General features: G+C 38.9%; 1 protein-coding gene across 3 annotated transcripts in view; it reads right to left on the bottom strand.

Moving 5' to 3' along the window:
• Window positions 1–15,260, bottom strand: part of kcna10a (potassium voltage-gated channel, shaker-related subfamily, member 10a) — a 136,170-nt gene that overhangs the window by 7,256 nt on the left and 113,654 nt on the right. Inside the window, exons 1-2 of one of the 3 annotated variants that reach the window (XM_079676640.1) lie at window positions 10,365–12,129; window positions 9,678–9,777 (exon numbers count right to left, since the gene is read on the bottom strand). The exons of 1 other annotated variant lie outside the window; for it this stretch is intronic. The gene's annotated coding sequence lies outside the window, so the exon portion shown is untranslated. Of the gene's footprint in view, window positions 1–9,677; window positions 9,778–10,364; window positions 12,130–15,260 lie in introns of those variants that run through there. One more of the 3 variants, XM_079676643.1, reaches the window with a different exon arrangement.

Below are 15,260 nucleotides of genomic sequence, written 5' to 3'. Positions count from 1 at the left end.
ATATTGGAAACTGAACGGAAAACTGACAAGTTGGGAGAAACAAACTTACATATAGGAAAAACAGAGTCTTACTGTAACTATGCCATTGTTTTTATTGTCTCATTTTCAGAAGAGCACCGTAACAGAAACAAAAGACGAATAGCAATACACTGGAAAAAAATAACATGGGTAAATGATGTAAATCAGCAGTAAAGCAGAGAATGAGATCTATATAACTTTACTGATCTGCTCTTTGGCGTCTGTCTGGCCACATAGCCTCATCTACGTCACAGCGTATGTCTTCCCTTGCAAGGCAGCGTGGGAAATATCTCCTTGCGTGTCGACACCACCCTTGACAGGATTCCGCAGAGATGTCCCGACAGCCAGCATTCATTGCGTCCAAAAGGGGCATTCTGTCATGAGGATGATGGTCATAAACCTTCCATCTCCAGGCAGAGAAGAACTCCTCAATGGGGTTTAGAAATGGGGAGTATGGAGGGAGGAACTCCATGGCCATGTGTGGATGAGCCTCAAACCATGCCCTCACGTCACGAGAGTGGTGGAATGCCACATTGTCCCATATGACCACGTGAACCGACCTCACTTGATCCCTCTCTTCTGGTGGCACAAGTCCGTCATACAGGACATCCAGGAAGGCAAGGACACGTTGCGTGTTATATGCTCCCATTACAGGGATGTGAGCAAGGACGCCTTGTGTCGAGATAGCCGCACACAATGTTATGTTTCCTCCCCTTTGGCCTGGAACAAAGACTGTCGCTCTTTGCCCAATAAGGTTCCTCCCACGTCTCCTCACTTTGGAGAGGTTGAAGCCTGCTTCATCCACATATACAAAAACATGTGGTAATGCATTGCCTTCCAGCTCCATCATTCGCTAAAGAAAATGAAACAAACAGAGGACCGTTTTACATTACTGTAAGCAGTCAGACATACTAAAAATATAGGCAAGCCATCAGTGTGATTGAGGTCCTTACCTGTACATACCGGTGCCTTAAATCCTTCACACGGTCAGAGTTGCGTTCAAAAGGAACCTTATAGATCTGTTTCATTCTGAGGTGTTGCCTCTTTACAGTAACACCCGGTCAATGGTTGCAACACTTATAGACTGAATGTTACTGAAGACATCCTGGTCTGCAATTATTCTGGCCTGAATCTCCCTTAAGCGGATTTCATTGTTGGCCACAACCATATCAACAATGGCAGACTCTTGTTCTGGAGTAAAGGCCTTTCGTCTGCCACCAGAGCGGGGTGCTCTTTCAGTTCTATCAATAAATATTTGAGAATGTTATGTACTGTAATATAAAAACAGTGATCGAAACCTACATCAAAATAGAAATGCATGAAGTGCTGTAAAAAAGGGTTACAGTAGCTTACCTATTTTCGTGCCTGAAGATCCTAATAATGGATGCCACTGTTGATCTCGGTATATTGGGCTGAACCCTTTGGCCAGCCTCACTGAGGGACATGCCATGGTTTATGACGTGGTCCACAATAGTTGCACGGGTGTTGTCCGAAACTACTGTTCGCATTGGTCCCCTTTCAACTCTTCCACCACGCATACGTACAGCCCTCCCTCTTCCTCTCTGAACATGAGGGTTCCCTCTTCCTCTCTGAACATCAGCTCTCCCTCTTCCTCTCTGAACATCAGCTCTCCCTCTTCCTCTCTGAACATCAGCCCTCCCTCTTCCTCGCTGAACAACAGGGTTCCTTCTTCCTCTCAGAGCTCCTCTACCTACTCGATCAGCCATTTTGTTTACACAAACATCTTACTGAAGTGAGGGAGGTCTTTTATAGGATTCTCACTAATTACAATTACTATAGGAAATTCATTGATGTCAGCTGTGAGCAATTCATTTACATGGAAGTGAAGTACTCAATTCACCCCAATACAAAAAAAAACATTTCTCAATGTGCAAAAAGGAAAAGACCACAATTACTGACTGTAAAAATGTTGTATCAGCTATAGCTAATCCTCCCCATATGAACATCTCAAAGACCTATGCAAGTCATATCAACACTATTATAGCTTTACCGGCACCATTTAAAAAAATATTTTAAGTACAGTCATGCAAATTCTATCATGTAAATGTTTTCAATGTAACATCATTACTGTAAGGTATACAGTACATTCCATGGAGTTACCTTTTTCAATGGGGTGATTGACTGATAACAAGTGTTAATATTTTGCACATCAAGTGTCAATTAGTGTAGCTATGGTCTAAGTTTATGAGGAAGTGTTATCCACTGTGAGAAGATTATTTGTTGTTTTGTAGACATGAGTTACACAACAGATTTTTGATCTTTGTGTAGAGAATTGTAACTTCAGTTAGAGAATTGTGTGATCTGTTTTGCAAAACACTGCTTAGCATCTGCATTTTGTGTGATATCAATGAGAAATGGTATACTGTTGTAGAGAAATGGTTTTCTGTTTCGATGGCTGTGCTGTTGGTTTGATGAAAGGAATTTTGATTCTAAATAGTGGGTTTAGCGATTGAGAAAAACTGTAACACATCCTTCAACTCTTTCTATGAACTGATCTCTACACCTTGTGCAAATGGGATTTTCTTGGTAAAGACCAATAGGACAATTAGGATATCTATAGGGTTCCCTTAAGTATTTTTTAGACAATCAGGCGCACTCGACCATAACTCCCTGTCCTCACGCTGTAAAAACACATTTGTACACACAGGCATGTAAGGAAGCTGTCACTCTACTCCCATAATTCCTGGAGCGTGTGTGACAACTAGAGAGTCTCCTCAGCGCTGTTTAATAAACATTTCGAGATCTATTCCCATCAAAATTTGTCTCGCTGTGAAAATATTCAAATCTTGTTTCATGCCTTTCAATTTGAATTAAGAGTTCATCCAGCGATGTAAATTAGGACTTGTTATGCTTTTTTCAACCAGTAATATTATGAGAACTTGGGATCTACCCTCAGTGCTACACCATTTAAATTAATAACACAGCCAAACTTGCTTTTTATTCTTAGGATTCTTGATGTGATGTACCTTTTAAATCATTGTTTTAAATTGTAAGTGAGTAAGGAAAGTCTATTTAGTATAGCACATATAGTGAGATTACAGTAAAGGTATTTAAAATAGGACGAAAGAAACATATCACTAGCCAACATGAGGAGAGACAAAGGCCAGTTACATGAGTGGTTCTTTGGAGGCGTATTAAAGGAAAGAATGTTATAGGAAGTGCATTCCACAAAGTCAGAGCCACAAATATTTGAGAAACATTTTTTTACTTGTTGCATATGTAGTAAAAGTGGATTTGATGTGACAACCAAAAACCCTTCGTTACGTTATTACATTTAAAAATATGTATTTTAGAAATAAGCAAAATAAAATGTTGTGATGTTGACATCATGAAAATGAAGGCAACTTTAACAACCTTTGTCCTTTTGATTGATGGATTTTTTTTCAGTTAGCATTAAAAGAAAAATGAAAGCTGTTTGAGGTTAAGTGCTGGAGTCTTGAACTACAATGATTTAACACATCAGTGGGCAATGTGGGGGTTAACAGGGCTTACAACTCAAGAGGATAATAAAAAAGCTGGAAATGAAACATGATTAAATAATAAACAGCTTTTTAAGATTTAAGATGATTGTACAGCACATCATTCACTCTAATTTGAGTCAATACAAAACACTCCCCAGACACAATGCTACTAAGGAGGCATTGTGACCTTGACTTGTGTTAGGTAAAACAGAGGTGTCATATTCAATTCAATTCAAAACCTTTATTTATCCAGGTAAAATGCCATTGAGATCAATGATCTCTTTTTCAAGGGAGACCTGCAGCAGTAGGTTCCACATGAAAACATAAAAACATAAACAACAGAACAACAAAAGGACATCATACAGCAAAATGTACAGGGATTACAATTTACATATTTATCCACATGTACAGGTACCAACAGCCTCTGATTTTGTAGCATCCAACCGAGCTTTAAAAACATGTAGTGGTACTAGCTTGGTAATTTTCCATTCTTTTTGCAGACTGTTCCATGTTAGTGGAGCTGCACATCTAAAGACAGTCCTAGCACTTGGCACATTTAATAAAACCATAGCATGCGATCTCAGTCAATAAGTACTTTCAATTCGCCGAGAGATCAGGGAGCAGATATAAGATGGTAGTTTATCCAACATGGCTTTGTAAATGAAAAAGTACCAGTGACTGAGCCTCCGTACAGTAAGTGATGGCAAAACCGTCTTGGTATACAGGGTACAGTGATGCGTAAGTGCTTTACAATTTGTCAAAAATCTCAGTGCACTGTGATACGCAGCATCTAACTTGCTCAGGTAATTGGCAGGTGCATTCATATATAACAAATCACCATAGTCCAGCACAGGTAAAAAGGTCACAGTGACTAGCCTTCTCCTGGCCTCAAGCAAGAAACAGGACTTATTTCTGTAAAAGAAACCTAGCCTAACCCTCAGCTTTTTAAGCAGGTTATTTACATGAAATGTAAAAGTGAGACAGTCATCAAGCCAGATACCCAAGTATTTGTAACAGGTAACCAAGTTGTATTTCTTGCGTAGTTACAATATCCAAAGCAGTCTCTGGTGTATTTTTAGCTTTAGCTTTAGAAAAGAGCATTACCTTGGTTTTATCCACATTTAAAAGAAGCTTAAGCTCAGAGAGCTGAGCCTGAATAATGTTAAAATATGGGGCCCACGCCAACCCATGGTGCTCCGACTATTCTTGTCATGCTAATAATACACAGGGAGTCCTAGTGGAACCAACCCATGAGATGAAATCTCTCGAAACATGTTGTCACAGATACATGCAAGCACGGCACAGTTGGAATTAAACAAACAAACATGTGGGAAAATATGGAGATCTTTAATAGAAATATGGTATTGCATCCTAAACCAAGCTTCTTTACATTTTAGTAAGCAGACAGCTGTGTGTGTGTGTGTGTGTGTGTGTGTGTGTGTGTGTGTGTGTGTGTGTGTGTGTGTGTGTGTGTGTGTGTGTGTGTGTGTGTGTGTGTGTGTGTGTGTAAACATGAACAGATGTTCGGGCAGATCTAGATTAACTACAATCCTTTGCCGTAGCTGGTCAGTGAGATATGCATGTCTATGCCCAATATTACTCTATATATTCTAAGTAAAATAACATTTACTCACAATTAACTTCTACGTGTGCTCTGATTGATAATTATAAATTGATTTATAAACTGTGTCTCTACATGCATCAGCAAATACAATTAGATACATTTAGACAAATTGCAGCAAATTCAAAGCATCCCCTTATAATTTACATCCCAATTCAAGTCAGTAATGCAAAGTCCGATGGACAATCACACAATCATGCAAACCAGAAACACACGCACACACACACACACACACACACACACACACACACACACACACACACACACACACACACACACACAGCTGACCCCCGGTGTCTTTCAAACTGAGATGTTTAGTTACATGTATGCCTCCTACCCATCAAAAGACAACACATTGTGTCAATTGTGGTAGCGTTAAAGGATGAGGAATGAGACTGCTGACTTTAGACCTTTAAACATAAAAGGTTTAGGAGCTACAGGTCAAGCCAGATACAAATACTGTTTATTACAGCCATAAGTCCCCCTAACCTTCAGCACAGACATTAGCTGGCAGGCTGTGTTTTGAATTGGGTTTTCTCTTGCCCAGAGTAATTCCACTCAGGCTTCATTAAAGTTTCAAGTAATCTTTTGCTTGCTGCTGAACCTGTTGGATATCCTACATTTCAATCAATGTTACATTACACGTCACTTGTTAGATGCTTTTATCCTAAGTGACTTACATACTCATAACATTGGACAATCCCCACAGGAGCAATTTGGGGTGAAGTGTCTTGCCCAGGGACACAACGACATGTTGACTGCAGTGGGGTTTGAACCTGTGACCCCCTGATACCAACACCAAGGCTCTATCCACTGTGCCATACACCTCCCACAATGTCAGCAAGCATACTTAAAAGATATATACTATAATGTTAAATGATGACGTGAAACTCCTTGAAGCTTTCATGGATGAATTTGCCATGCCTCCTGCTCAATAAAAACAAATGATCCAACACTTTCCTCATCACAAGCTGAAGTCCAGTGTACAAAACACATTTGCAGTGTGCCAGATGGCTGTGTGAGTGCATTGGTTGGAGCTGGTATCTTTGGACCTGAGTGTTGACCCTATTAAGCAGATTAATGTAGGATGGGCAGCTCAGTGCTATAAGCCGAGGGATCTCTTTTCTGTCAGATCAACACAGATACTAGCGAGCCATCACAGATATGCAAACACAAAAAGTTAAACACACCTACGCAGATACAAAAACACAGAGAACCATAAGTCACGCATCTCTATTTCTATATTTCTTTATCTTGCAGACAGAATATACATTTTTAAACTTGTGGTCTTCATCTCCTACCTAGTTTATCTGATGATGTCCAACTCTCTTGAGAGCCACACATGGCCATGCAGAACCTTCTTTCACAAAATACGCAAGTACTATCCAAAACAGTTACTATGGTTACACAACAACACAAACACTCGTAAAGATTTTTGTCTTACAGTAGTTGAAAAAAATTAAAATTGAGCTGCAATGATTGGTTGATTAAAGAAAATTAATTGTTTAAGCATTTTCAGGCAGACTATTGCCTAAATCCAGCTTCTTGTTGCTTTGTCATTTCTGAGGTAATTGATGACATTTTTTTTTTTTTAAAAGAATATATTATTTGGGTTTTGGCTGTGTTGCTCTAATAAAACAAGGTATCGAATACAGTTGAGCTGTGGGAAATCAAAATGTGGACTTTACAATGTGTTTTGACCTTTTACAGACTCAACAATTAATCTATTCATTTTGCAGAAAATTGGTGGATTCATCTCAAATGAAGAAAATAATTGCAGTCATACCAAATGTTTCCTCTGATCATAGATTAATAATACAGAAAGGTTTTGCATGTAATATAATTCATAGCCATTTTCAGACAGAAATACAGATGGCAACTGAGAATGTGTTTTTAATTCTAAAAACATGTATTCTCCGAATAATACATTTTTAGAATGTTGTAACCTCGGCCTCTCCCTGTTAAGCTTTTAAATCACTTTGTAATATATGAATTACAAATGTCCATTTGGTAAAGCAGTTAACATAACCAGAGCCAAACTCTGTCTCTCATTAATGACGCTAAAAATAGACGCTAAATGGACTCTCAATGATCTTCAGTCTGTGGGGGTGGGGTGTGTGTGTGTGTGTAACCTGTAAGCTAATATTTTGAAATTAAAATGACCAAACAGTAATGACGGTCTTTGACTGGACTTGTAGGTCATCCTTAGAGAAAAATGTGCATCGAGCGAAAAAACACAATTACACATAAAAACAACAACAACACAATGTTATATTGTAAACATTGTATAATATGACTGTAAGAATAAGTGTACATAACTATTTAAACTATGATGACCTATGTTACTCATACTGTTAAGCTTTTAAACACTGTGATGTATATATTATACTCTAAAAATACATTTGGTTATTGTTTTAACATTATGATTTTTGACTGTAATTATTGTAAAAAGCATAACATCTAACTTGCTCATTCGTTGCCCCCTTGCTCTGAGGTTCATTTTATTTCCTAATAATGTTTGTGGGGGACGGTTGTGAGTATAAACACGAGTGTGACCACATCGATTGGGGCTCAGTTCCCTTGCGGTGGACACAAGTTTGAATCTGGCCGTGGAACATTTACACTTGTCATCCCCTCTGTCTCCCCCTTTCAACACTGTCACCCTACAATAAAAGCTACTCTGGCCCAAACATTGTTAAAAAAATGTGACCACCAAAATATGGAACTTGGGTGTCTTTTTCTGAGAAACTGCAGTTTGATAACAATTTACAGCCTGCTCCATCCCAGAGTGGTTGGTTCATTTGAAATATCACAAATTAAGGGAGTGGAGGCTAAAGCAGTTCACAAATACACCATTAGGGAAGGGGCACAGATGTGGCAAAAAATTAATGAGGGCGGAAGTTCAATTCCTTTTTCCAAAAATACTCAAAATATTATTTTGCCCATATGGTTGTCCGGAGCAGATTTGTGGTCTCATGCAGTGTCCGCAAGGCATTAAGAGGTAAGCTGCTGATGCTGAAATCGCTGTCTGCAGGCTGCAGGCCAAGTCCCAGTGCACAGCAGCTGGGACCAAAATCCTCCCTTGGTCTTTTGACCTTTTATTGCTAGCCTTCTTTCCTGCATACGGCAGTTTAAACTGTGTTTTCTTTATCCTGTAATATAACTTGATAGCTTTAAACTCAGCACACAGAGCTCTGATTGGTCAGCAGGCAGTGCGTTTACAGAGTTGATCTCATATCGAGTTATTACGCACACACACACACACACACACACACACACACACACACACACACACACACACACACACACACACACACACACACGCGCGCGCACACACACACACACACACACACACACACACACACACACACACACACACACACACACACACACACACACACACACACACACACACACACACACACACACACACACACACACACACACACACACACACACACACACACACACACTCTACAGCCATCACTTCCTTCCTAGCTTCTAAAAACAGCTCAAAGTAAGCCTTTTTCAGATGTTGACTAACTGGAGGCAGTTATACCGGCTAACCAACATGTGAAAACCATGGTCATTCATTTAATTTAGAGGAATTATTCAACAGATTAAGAAGAAAAAAAACAGATACCCTGTCCAATGCTCTGATCATCGAAAAAATATATAGATTACAGTATGCGGTAGACCATTATGTTTATTTAACTTCAACATCATGTGTGTTTTCACACAATATTAAAACAATGAATTATTTTAACATAATCATCAGTAATGTGGATTGCACTCATGCAATATTAGAATATCAACATTCTAAGATGATATCTAATCTTATATCACGATTTTGATATCATATTTGAATATTGCTTAATAAACACAGGATCAAATTAGCACATAAATTCACACACTGAAAAGTGCCATTCTAATACACAAGGTTTTACGAGCATTTAAGAAGCTGTTCGTTAATTGTCATAAATCTACAAAAAAGGAAAACAGAGCAGAGAATAGGATTTAGTTTTTAAGCTTTGAAACAATGTTAGTAAGTCCACTATCTCTGGCTTCAACAATGTTGTGCTGTCTCATACATACTTCAAAAATAACATCTTTATAAACTGGATGATTTTCGCGTTTCATCTTGCAGAGTAGTTACAGCAGGTTATGAGCTCACAAAGCCAAAAGGTTAAATACTGTTGTGATGTTTTACCTACACTCTCATCCCTCGTCTACCCACCCCACATGGTATTTCTCCTCTACAGTGGGGATTAAAACCGTCCGATTAACAGAATTTATTCTATTTGAAGCCTTTTTTATGCCAGATTCCGATTAAGAAAATGTGGCCATCTGGTCTGAGTCTAAAATCAGTAATATCAAGTGGCGTGATAACCATGAGACATAACTTTTTCTCTAATTGTTTCTCTCTGTTTACTTACTTGCAGTGCAAATATATGTATAAAACATGATGCAATCTAACTGCTAAGGGCAATAAACAAATACAGTCAGGAACAACTTCCCTAAATAGACACTTTCTAATTTTGATTCCTTAAACAAACCTTTTGCTCCACCTAGTGTGTTAGTAGATCATAAAATGGAGTGTGTTCATGCTATGACAGGTGGATGGAGAGCGGAGAGTCAGTGGAGTTTTGAGGGGTTCTAGAGGAAACAAGAGAATGAATGAGATGTGTTCTTCAGACAGTTTGCGTGCAGATGAATCACTGTTGAAACCTTCAATCTAAGACGATATGTGTAGCTATGGCTCGTAACCCTGCACCAGCCAAAGGTAAGTTATATAAATGTTAACTTCTAACAGAAAAGTTACACAGCCTTCTCTTTATTACATTTGCAGATCGTGTTTTGCATAAAACACATGATGCATTCGCTAAAAAGGGGTCATAACCAAGCCGAGGAGCTCGCTTTCATCTTTAAAAACTAGTCAGATGGAAAAGAAGATGCAACAACAGAGGACACTGTAAAAATAGTCTATGTTGTGTCAATCATCACCTTTTACTTTTCGCTTCTAATTGTTCCAAATTCTCCTTATTTCTATAGATTTTTCCGCTATATGCTCTCTGTTTGCATTAATGCATGTCTTTCGAAAGGAATATCAGTAAGTAACAGAAGAAAGCTGAAATTGCTCGCCTATGCAGCGCTAATGCTGGTTGAATAAAAAACGCTCATACCTCACGGCAACTTGTATCACTTGTTTTATCAGACTGTTCTCGGACAGGGAAGTGGCCTACCTTCAGTGCGATCCTAACTTCCGGGCGTTATTGGTGTAAAGCAAGTGTGGCCCCCCGGGCGGTGCCGGACTCATGGTCAGTGCGCACTGGATCGAGTGACCACACCGCGCGTCCCGTCACCCCCGGGCTGACCGCACCAACAGCAGGCACGGCAGAGGTGGCACGGCGGGAGTGCCCCCGCCAATCACCCTGGTGCCAGATGTGAGAGTGATATAACAACATGATTAAGTTTAATTTGGCCAATTCCCACCTGCAAAATCCCAGATTTGTTTCGTACTCAGAGCAAAGCTGTTTCAATTTATCTGGAGAGGAAGAGAGAGAGAGAGAGAGAGAGAGAGAGAGAGAGAGAGAGAGAGAGAGAGAGAGAGAGAGAGAGAGAGAGAGAGAGAGAGAGAGAGAGAGAGAGAGAGAAAGAGAGTAAGGAGATTAACATAGGGTTGTTTCCTAACATCTGTGCCAGGAAGTCCCTTATGCTCTCTTGAACACCATCAGTCATGATAACGTATCTTCAAATATGATTACATGATGTAATAATGAGCATTCAATTTTTTCATAAAATGTTAAAGTTTTTTCCTAAAATGAAGAAGTGGCCTATTCCCCCAAACCAGTGTATAGACTTTGATGTGGACACTTATTGCAGGTACCTTCCTAACACTGTACACCAACCCAATTTGACTGTTTAACTGTGTATACTTAGCCAGGATGTTGTCTTCCATCACTTACTTCGAAATAAGTTCAAAGCCAGTATGGACAGAAGGATCAATAACAGCGACAACTCTTTCATCATCCACAGTGCTTGTGAAAGGTTATTTAAATAAACCATTTGATCCTATCCTTCAATGCTTTCTAGTCCTGCATTCAATATTGGCGAATAACTTTTTCAATTCCACCTGCATAATGTTATCTTTTACATACCCTTTAGAAAGTACCTATATTGCATTTCATTTGGGCCCTGCAGGTCAAAAGGGGTAAACTTCCTTTAGATAAAAGTGATTCTCAGTGTCATAATTTAATCTCCTATCATCACTGTTTAAAAAAAGCCTCAGGTTTAGGACAGGATGCCACTGTCTGTCTGCTGTCTGCATGGATTAGTGCACAGTGTGGACAGGAGGCCCTCTGCAGTCTTTGTGTGGCACTGCACGCTTTTCACACAGCAATTTTGCATGTGTTTGGATTTGATATTGCTTGCATTCATTTGTCAAAAATAATCTGTAAAGTTAGTTTGAATTCCAAAGAAAAATCTGTATGAAACACCGGTTGATTTATCCCTCAACTAGTTTTGTTGATGGATTTGATCCGACGCTATTTAAAAAAAGAATAATCTTTGTTCAAGGCATCCCAAATTATCTGGGTTTATCTTTTCAACTGGACATAAATCTGACAACTGCAGTGAATAGTCACAGATCAGTCATCTTACACGTGTATCAAAAGTGTTCAAATCTGAAATAAAGAGAGCCTGTTTCTTTTATATTGTTGCAACAACATATTTGTCCTGCTTTTCATATTATCTTATGTATATTTTAATCAAGTAAGCATAAAATACACCCCAACATTTATTTAGCTCCTTCCTGCAATAAATATATTTCTTGATTTTTCATACATCATTTATAGATCAGAAATAATATGTCATGACAACATATTATTCCTTGTATGTCACTGATTAGCTTTTCAGTCTAAACAGACACACACGTCTTTATAATTCTGCCTTTTTATGTGTATTTCCATCCATTTCAATCCATGTTCATGAATGCAAACTTCCATAAAGGTCTTCTCTCACTCAAATTCTCAGTTTTTTTCATTCTTCTGCCAACACCCTGTTTCTGCTCTGTTTTCTGATTTGAGTCACAAAAATAGGCCAAAGAGAGTAGAGGTTGGCAACTGCAAAGACATAGCAAAGGAGTGGAAAGTAAACCCTTGGGTTTGAGATAATAATATTAAGGACAAGTAACCATATACTTCCAATTCCCTCCAATCACCACCACATTACGTAATCCATTTCTAATGCATACTCGATCAATAAAAAACAAAGAGCTAATTTGTGTGTGTGTATCCAGTGGGCCAGTGTGACCACATCCGCAAAAGACTCTGACAAAAGGGACCAAAAAAGGGAGTAACAAAAAGCAACGAGGACACCATGGACTGTAGAACACATTTTTTGTGGTTTATTAATTATTTATGTGGGAGGGATATTTTAAGCCCCGTATATAATGTCTGTGAGCAATGAGAGGGGCGCGGTTAAAGGGAGGAGAGAATGTGGGTATAATTTCTTCCCTGACTGTGATGATTTTTATTGCACTTAGCACCCCACCCCACATTACACACGATTAGTGTGCGTTTGCTTTCCGCACTCTTACTTTCTGTCAAAGAGCTGCTGCCCTCTTTTTACTGTGATAAAGCAAGAAAGGTAGAACTAAAACTGCTGTCTTTCCTTGAGACATTGAAAGCAAAATAATAATGATATATTTATTAAATATCATTCTTTCAGAATAAACAGAAAGTAAATGATTTGGGTTGATTTAGTTGAAAAACAGAACAGACATACAGCATCAACGTTGTAAAGGTTCTGCAGAGCCTAGCTGCATTGCACATGGAGTGTAAAGGATAAAAGTTCAGCTTATACACGTTTGCATGCTTGCTCATGAACACTAGGGGGAGGATGAGAGAACAGTAAGGGAATGAACGTCCAGACATCCAAGATAAATCTACATGTAGCTGATAAAGTCAAAACATTTAAAAACTAGAGAATAAAACACCCTGATGCATGCTAATCCTGATAAAAATTCACTCAAGGTTTCACCTCCTCAGGTTATTCATGACAGCAGCAGGTTATCAGACATCCTGCTGTTTGTCAGACAAAATGTGAATTGAGCAGGACTGCCTAACCTTTTTAACTTCAGAACAAATATATTCTCTTTGATAACAGTTTTAATTCATACCCTTTAGCTGATTGGATGTTTTTGTCCTTCACACTCTGATGCCCACTTACAAGTTAAAGAGCAGCGCAGCCTGCACAGAGGTTGTCTCAAGTATAACCGAGTCTCTGAAGACAAAGCTGGTTGTCTTATTATGCAGCACTATTTAATAAAAAGGAAGCTTTGTGCATTTCTTTATTCCTTTTATATCATCATGAATAATCTTTCTTTATTCTTTTAAGGTACGTGGGAGGCTGGACTATGCAGATGACCTTGTTGAGAGCATGTTATGCTGTGCCTTGTGTTTGTTTTGCTTCCAAATGCTTTCATTTTTCAATGGTTGAAGCAAAGACAGATGGAGTACAGTTAAACAACAAAAGAATAGGATTATAAACACAAGTAGATTTCCTGTCTAATGAGGGAATGTCTCTTTTTCCATATAAATCACATATGGATTATTAAAAATACATTTTCCATTCCTATCAAATAGACTGACTAATAAATTACAGAAATAAAATATAAAATGCTATATAGTGTGAGTTATCTACACAAACATATATTGTATTCATTGCAAGAATAGTTAATGTGAATAACATGCCAGACAATGTCACCTTGTTAGACAAAGTTCTTAACATCAGCGCACTGAGACAGATATTCCATAAATATATCTTACCAGCTACGATAACACAGCCATGGTGCGATGTGTTTGGCTGTAAGTAAGAGTATATGTTTGAGTGCAGCCTAGAGAATGTAGGCTAGTAGTTCATTTAGACATTGACAGGCTGAAGCTCCCTTGTGGTATCCTTCTTTTCTCACATGTCCACTTTAAGTCTAATGCCCCTACCACTCCACCCCCTCTATTACCAATTCTCTATTTCAACCATGCATCATCCCTACAGGTAATGTACAATTTTAAACAAAAAACGAATAATCCAATGGAAAAAATATCCAAGTCCTCCACACTTATGATTATAAACTAAAAATACACACAGTCCCCGGGCTGTTTAACTATGTAAAGCCCGAAGGAGATGTTCCATATGACAGAAGGGAAACCTGCTGTGTGCTATTTATAGAGGAGGTTAATAAAAGGGGCTTCCACCGCTGGGACTGAAGTGATGAAAATAAGGGTTTCCCCTCCTCCACACACACAAAGTAAATGTACAGATGTGCACACGGTACAGGTTCCCCTGATGGAGTGCTATAAAGAAAAGCGTGCTATAAAGAAAGCTCAGGTTGACAGGCCATTAACTGGGTTCTTTATAAGGTTATAAATCAGCTCACACTGGAAAGGACGAATATTCAAAGCATGTAAGGCAATCACTCGTTCTATTGGGCAGAGCCAGATATAAAATTCAAACACAACTGGACTTGTGTCCATCAAAATTACAGGTCGTATGAGATAAAACAGGTGGGAAAAACGTATTGGTAATATATTAATTGGATTATTTTTTCCTTGCCACTTTAAATCAATTAATAAAAGTTGCCGACAAAACAAAAGTGCAAGGCTGGGAAAAAACAGGGAACAACCTCACATGACTTGTAAAATGTGATAACCCACATACTGTATGTGTGATATAGTTGGTCTGTGTGTCTGAAAGAGAACTTAATACAAAGATAATCAAACAGCAGTCAGTGGATCAATACCCATGTTATCTGGAAAGATGCCTGGCTACTGTCCTTAGCTGGCATACCGGAACACAGCCAATTGAGGTGGTCCGAAGGGAGCATTATACTCCTGCTAATATGTCTGAGAGGAGAATCAGATCACCCACTCTGCATTACTTTGGTGCTTAGCGCTGGTGGAGAGAGGGAAAAGAAAAGAGAAAATGTGTGGGAAATTAAATATGATAGGGGCAAATGCTAAAGAGGTAAAGCCTGATCAGACCAGAGCAGCAGTGATAAAAGCGGAAAGAAAATACGGTGAAAGGAGAGACAAACATTGCCAGCAGCTAGGCCCTAGCTGCTAGGGGAATTGTTAGCCCCC

The sequence above is a fragment of the Notothenia rossii genome (genome assembly GCF_949606895.1).
Source record: "Notothenia rossii genome assembly, chromosome: 4".
Taxonomy (NCBI): domain Eukaryota; kingdom Metazoa; phylum Chordata; class Actinopteri; order Perciformes; family Nototheniidae; genus Notothenia; species Notothenia rossii.
Note: the sequence above shows the minus strand (reverse complement) of the source record. Positions and strands in the feature narration are given on the sequence as shown.